The sequence below is a fragment of the Notothenia rossii genome, assembly GCF_949606895.1.
Source record: "Notothenia rossii genome assembly, chromosome: 8".
Classification (NCBI taxonomy): Eukaryota; Metazoa; Chordata; class Actinopteri; order Perciformes; family Nototheniidae; genus Notothenia; species Notothenia rossii.
Window position 1 is genome coordinate 28,933,666 of NC_136906.1, and position 5,804 is coordinate 28,939,469.

General features: G+C 40.4%; 1 long non-coding RNA gene across 3 annotated transcripts; it reads left to right on the forward strand.

Annotated features, from left to right (window-relative positions):
• Positions 1–3,037: 3,037 nt before the first annotated feature.
• Positions 3,038–5,804, forward strand: LOC307017478. Of its 3 annotated transcripts, XR_013802187.1 has the most exons (5): positions 3,038–3,363; positions 3,752–3,812; positions 3,913–4,170; positions 4,348–4,472; positions 4,652–5,804. It is a non-coding gene; the product is annotated as an uncharacterized lncRNA (long non-coding RNA). The 3 variants fall into 3 exon arrangements; XR_013802188.1 differs by having other exon boundaries at positions 3,040–3,363; positions 3,895–4,472; XR_013802189.1 differs by having other exon boundaries at positions 3,040–3,363; positions 3,913–4,472.

Here is a 5,804-nt window from a genome sequence, read left to right on the forward strand (position 1 = left end):
AAGCATGCATTGTGTCTCGATTTTTAATATACTGTCATGATTGTCTTAACGGAATAACATGGTTTGTTTAGATTCACTGATATCAATATCTAATAAGAATAATCTGAAGCATTTAAATAAAAATGTTCAACCAGAATTAAAATATTAAACAACAAAACAGATACAATGACATTAATCTGTTTATTAACAACGAAAATAATACAAATTAAGTACATATGCCTGGATTTAAAATAACACATTTATACATGTGTACAATCAAATATAACTGTCCTTTGCCTCATTTATAAAATATAAATCTTAGCATCTCACTAGCAGTGGCAACTGCAATCAGTTACAGCTGCCCTAAGTCTGTAGCCAAGTCTAATAACACCATTGTACACGTTGCTGCGTCAATACAGATATTTATTTTTTGATTATTTGTCTTTACTAGTAACAATACACCTGGTTATCGTAGCAAGCAGTGGAAACTCCCCTCAAGAAGCGACAATTGCCAAGGGCTTGCGTTGCAACGCTCACTTGCCAATATTTCTTTTTTTATTACAATATAGGCCTATGTTTAGCCTACTATCATAGATATAGCACGTTTGTTTATTTTAGCAAACCAAGTAGGCTATTCCAAGTAAAATTGAATATAAATGATAATTTATTATCTTTTTGAAAAATAGAGATCGCACATCAGTCCTGTGATAGTCCAGCGACATTTTACACGATAAATACGAGTTTAAATATCAGCATTTGCCACGGAAGGCGAGTGGCAGCTACCGTAAAACTTCTCTTAACTCTGGCATCTTGTGGCAACTCCCATTCAGCATGCGCAAATGCCACGGCAAGTTGTGGCATATACTTGCCACGGCAAGTTGTGGCATCTGTGGCATTTACTTGCCACGGCAAGTTGTGGCATATACTTGCCACGGCAAGTTGTGGCATCTGTGGCATATACTTGCCACAGATGCCACAGAGTAGTGGCCTCTGTGGGAGATGCCACAAATGCCAAGGCACATGCCACGGCGAGTAGTGGCAACACTCATTGTGTTCTAGTATGATAAATAAAATAACATTGTACCTTGAAAACCAATGCATTCGTTCATTTGACACGTTGGTGGTTTTAGGTAGGCTATACAGCGACCCCTGGCGGTTCTAGTGTGAAGTAAAAGTAGAAGTAGCCAACCTAAATGTTGGAATACTCTGTTACAAGTAAAAGTCATGCATTAAAATGTTACTCAAGTAAAAGCGCAAAATGATTAGCATAACAATATACTTAAAGTGCATATTACATGTTTTCATTATAATGATTGATCATCAAAGTGTTCTCAAAGCTGGTAAAGGTGCAGCTAGTTTTAATGACTTTGTATACTGTAGTAGGGTATCTTGTGAATTTACTCCAGGAGAAACTATAAAGTCTGATTTAAGACTTGATTATATGTATCATCATTAATCAGAATCTGTAGTAAGTAACTAAAGGTAGCGTATTAAATAAATGTAGGGGAGTAGGCTACAATTACACAATTTACCTCTGAATTGTAGTGGGGTAAGTAACCTACTACGTAACATACCATTTACATACTCAACTAAAGTACAAGTAGGCTATTTCTAAATCACAAGTACAGTGCTTGAGTATACAAGTTGGCCTATTTCCCACCTCTGGTCAACAATGTTAGATCTTTATGTCAACTTACTAATAATATATCTTGAGTATTATCATAAAAATAGCACGTTTATTTATTTTAACAAACGACGTTCTCCAAGTAAAATCTATAGAACATATAATGTTTAATCTTTTTGAAAAGTATGATCGGACCATCAGTGACAGATCATCAGTCTTGTGTACAGATCAGTCCGATAAAGTCATGCCAAAACAGTGACATTTTACGCGATAAATACGGGTTTAAATATCAGCATTTGCCACGGAAGGCGAGTGGCAGCTACCGTAAACCTTCTCTTAACTCTTAACTTGTGGCATTTACTTGCCACGGCAAGTTGTGGCATATACTTGCCACGGCAAGTTGTGGCATATATAAGTTGTGGCATATACTTGCCACGGCAAGTTGTGGCATGGTTGTGGCATATACTTGCCACGGCAAGTTGTGGCATCTGTGGCATATACTTGCCACAGATAACACATCTGTGGCATATACTTGCCAAAGATACCACGGAGTAGCGGCCTCCGTGGCAGATGCCGGAAGTGCTTGCCACTACCCGCAGATGCCACGAAATGCGCTTGCTGTCTCTCGAAATATACGGGTCGTGCTGCAGCTAGATGTGCCTGTCCTCTGTAAGAAGGTGTCGGTGACTGACATGCAAGGAAGAACGGCTGTCCACAGGCTGTTCCAACTTTAACAACTGTATTAACTTCCAGGGTAGTGAATTGAACATGCAATTGTAATTGGGTGTGTGGTATATTTTCATGCACGGACACGCATGTTCCACAACACACAAACTGAACAACACTCAATTTTCCGATCGCAACCAGTGTCCTTGCGATCTTGTTATAATAACAAGTGCACGTTACTGATGCAATATGGTTGAGACCATTCGGGCTTATTCTAGAGGGGTGCAAGGAATAGTCCAAGTAGTGGGGGAGTTTTATACAATATGTTTAAAACATACAAATAAAAAGTTTAAAAAGAGTTATTGTTTAATGTTTTAAGGAGGTGACGCTACTCAGCCAATCAAATCGGTGCAGTCAGCACGATAGATTCAAACACACACACACAGAGACGAGACAAGAGGAGAGAAACAGTCTGAGTAATTTCAAATGGCGGAAGGTAGACAGCGAAAACAGAGCATTTAATTACATTTTCTCTTACTGGACCTCTTTGAAATGCAATTGAATACCCCTGCATTATAGCAACAACAACAATAATAATAATAATAATAACAGCAATACTAATTGGGAGGGGGGGGCGCGGCTGTTCTTATGTTCTCTGAGGGGAGGCTCACCTACCCATACTTTGAAAACCCCTGCACTAGACGGATCCTTTCTAGCCATAACCCTACGGCAGGGCTTCAATCTACGGCATAACACCGGTCTCAAGTCAGCACCGCTGCAGACTAGCTGTTTGAGGGCTTGATAGCCCACTCCCTCTCCACACCGCTCCACACTCGTTAGTTTGGAACAAATTAACATTTTAAATAGCACTTAATGACTGACTGAATGGAAATGATAATAAATGAAAATGTAAAACGAAAAAAACAGCGCCGTATAGACTGAGAGTTACGTCATCTCCGTTCACTCCAATGGACCACTTTTTTACAGCAATGGCGGATCGTGGAGCCTCTCAATCGTTCCCAGGAAGTTAGCGCCAAGGCTAGCAGAGCTGTAGAGTTGCAGCATAATAGACCGTTCGTGACAGACTTTTAAAGGTAAGAAGAAGTTTAAAGATTTATATTGCGGATATTATCAGTACATCTGATTCAAATTAACATGTGTATTAAAGGATGTCAGTGGATTATCCCTAAATTAGTAGATTTAGGGAACGTTTACAGATAACAGATAAAGCTAGGATACCGGATCAAGTTAGCAACACACGTTGAACAGCCTTTTAATTGTAAATTCCGTTCTCTTAATGTCATTTTGTCCAACGTTGTTGAATTAGAGAAGTGGGGCTTCTAAACGGGATTGTATGCGGGGGTGGAGGGAGTTAAATATTAGATAAATATAACTGGTGCGTGTAAGAGTGAGTGTTTTTAGCAGAGCCATATTGTGTCCTTGTGATTATGTTGATTATTACCCGTCTGTATAATGTTGCAGCTCAGCGGATTTTGGATTGATGGCAAAGGGAGAGGGACTTAAGTGAGAGTGAAAACACAAGGTAAGTTTAATACTACTGTTTTATATAAGTAAGCATACTAAACATGTATTCTATCACTGTATTATATAAGTAATCTTGTTAGTAACCTACTGTATGGCAGGTGGAGGGGGAGTGATGTTACAGGTGGAGGAGCAAAACTGCAAGACTGCAAACTCACAAGACAGAGAAATCAAAGTTTGTTCTCCAGAGAAGAGGTTGATTTCACTTCATTTATTTCATATTTTCTAAAGATGTGGAAATGGCAAAAAAAAAAAAAACTTGAGAGCTGTAACCAAGACAACTGTAACAACATGAGTAGAGAGCCACCAAGGTTTTTCAAGTCCCTCTCTTACTCCATTTTGCCAACCCAAACTTCCAGGTACATGACGGGACACCTTGCTTGTTTTTGTTGTTTGCGCTCCTCTGGCTGGGTGCTGGCAGGTGGAGGGCAGTGATGTTGGCAGGTGGAGGGGCAGCGATGTTACGGGTAGAGGGGCAGTGATGTTAGCTGTTACACACCAGGCTCAAACTTAACACATTGCATCCTTCTTTGCAGTGTCCTTATTCCTGGAAGGGGAATCTGCAATTCCTGCAGAGTTTTGTAACCCGTTGGTCCGCACGCAAAGCACATTTTTAAAGCCTTCTTAATTGTCTCATTGCTCCATTTCATCCCCTTTTGTGGTGAGTCTGCCTAATGCCTTAAGTTGGTCTTTTGAAAACGTTTTCTTATATTTGTTGTCCCTAATTTTCATTGTTTTCTTGAGAGCTGCATTTTCCTTCCTGATTTTTCTTAGTGCAGACTTTGCTTTTTTGGTGATTCCTTCTTTGCTCTTTAATTTTCTCTTTAATTTTTTTAATAGATCTGTTTGACTGGCTGCTGGTTCCCTCGTATGCTGACTGGCTGCTGGTTCCCTCGTATGCTGACTGGCTGCTGGTTCCCTTGTATGCTGACTGGCTGCTGGTTCCCTTGTATGCTGACTGGCTGCTGGTTCCCTTGTATGCTGACTGGCTGCTGGTTCCCTCGTATGCTGACTGGCTGCTGGTTCCCTCGTATGCTGACTGGCTGCTGTTTCCCTCGTATGCTGACTGGCTGCTGGCTGAGTGGGTGGTATCCACCCTCCCTGTCTCTGCTCACTAGCCATGTCCTCTCTTTCTTCACCCTCACTTTCCTTTCTCTCAGTCTCCTCATCCCTTCTTCCCTCAATCTTTGAGACTAATGTAAGCAGAAGGCATGGCACTGTAGATTTTCGAACATTTAAAATATTATACCACTTAAAAATAAGAAATATGACTTTTGTTACTAAGAGTTCATACTTATTATACCTGTGTCACCTTTCACACTATAGCTGTGATCATGAGCTATGGGCTTTGTAGATACAGGTCCCGGGGTGAATCGTTGTGCAGGGGCCCTTCTCTTTTTGACCACAGGGCGATGCACGGAGATGGTGGGTATAGCCTCTGCTCTCAGCCTAGTCTTGCCCTTTTTTGTCTTGACAAACTGGTCTGCATCAAAATGTGCCTGCGGAGTGACTTGAGGTTACTTCACACACAGAACAACTCAGTTTTGTCTGCCCACATACATATTCCATAGTGGTTGAATACACAGTATTAGGAAACACTTTATACTTACTGGACATGTTATACTCATTACATACTGTATATAAAATATGACCAAGAATATGAGACAACTTTATAAAAATTCATATCACATCTGTTACTGATGCCATTTGTCATACTTTGTTAAACTCACAAATAATAAAGTTCCATAACTTCAGTTGGGAACAAAGACCACACCTTATCTCCCCAAGGCAATTTCCCATCCAATAGGTGTACTATATAGGTGTGTATAACCCTGTCTCCTGTCTGTTACTCCCTCTTTCAGCACAAGAACCAGAGGGGGATTCAATGGAGCCTGAATACCTGCACTGAGACCCTCACCCTGCACCCTGAGTCTCAACTCTGTGTTTTTCAAGCCTTTCCCTGTTTTTTGTATTAAACAAAACATTAAGCTTT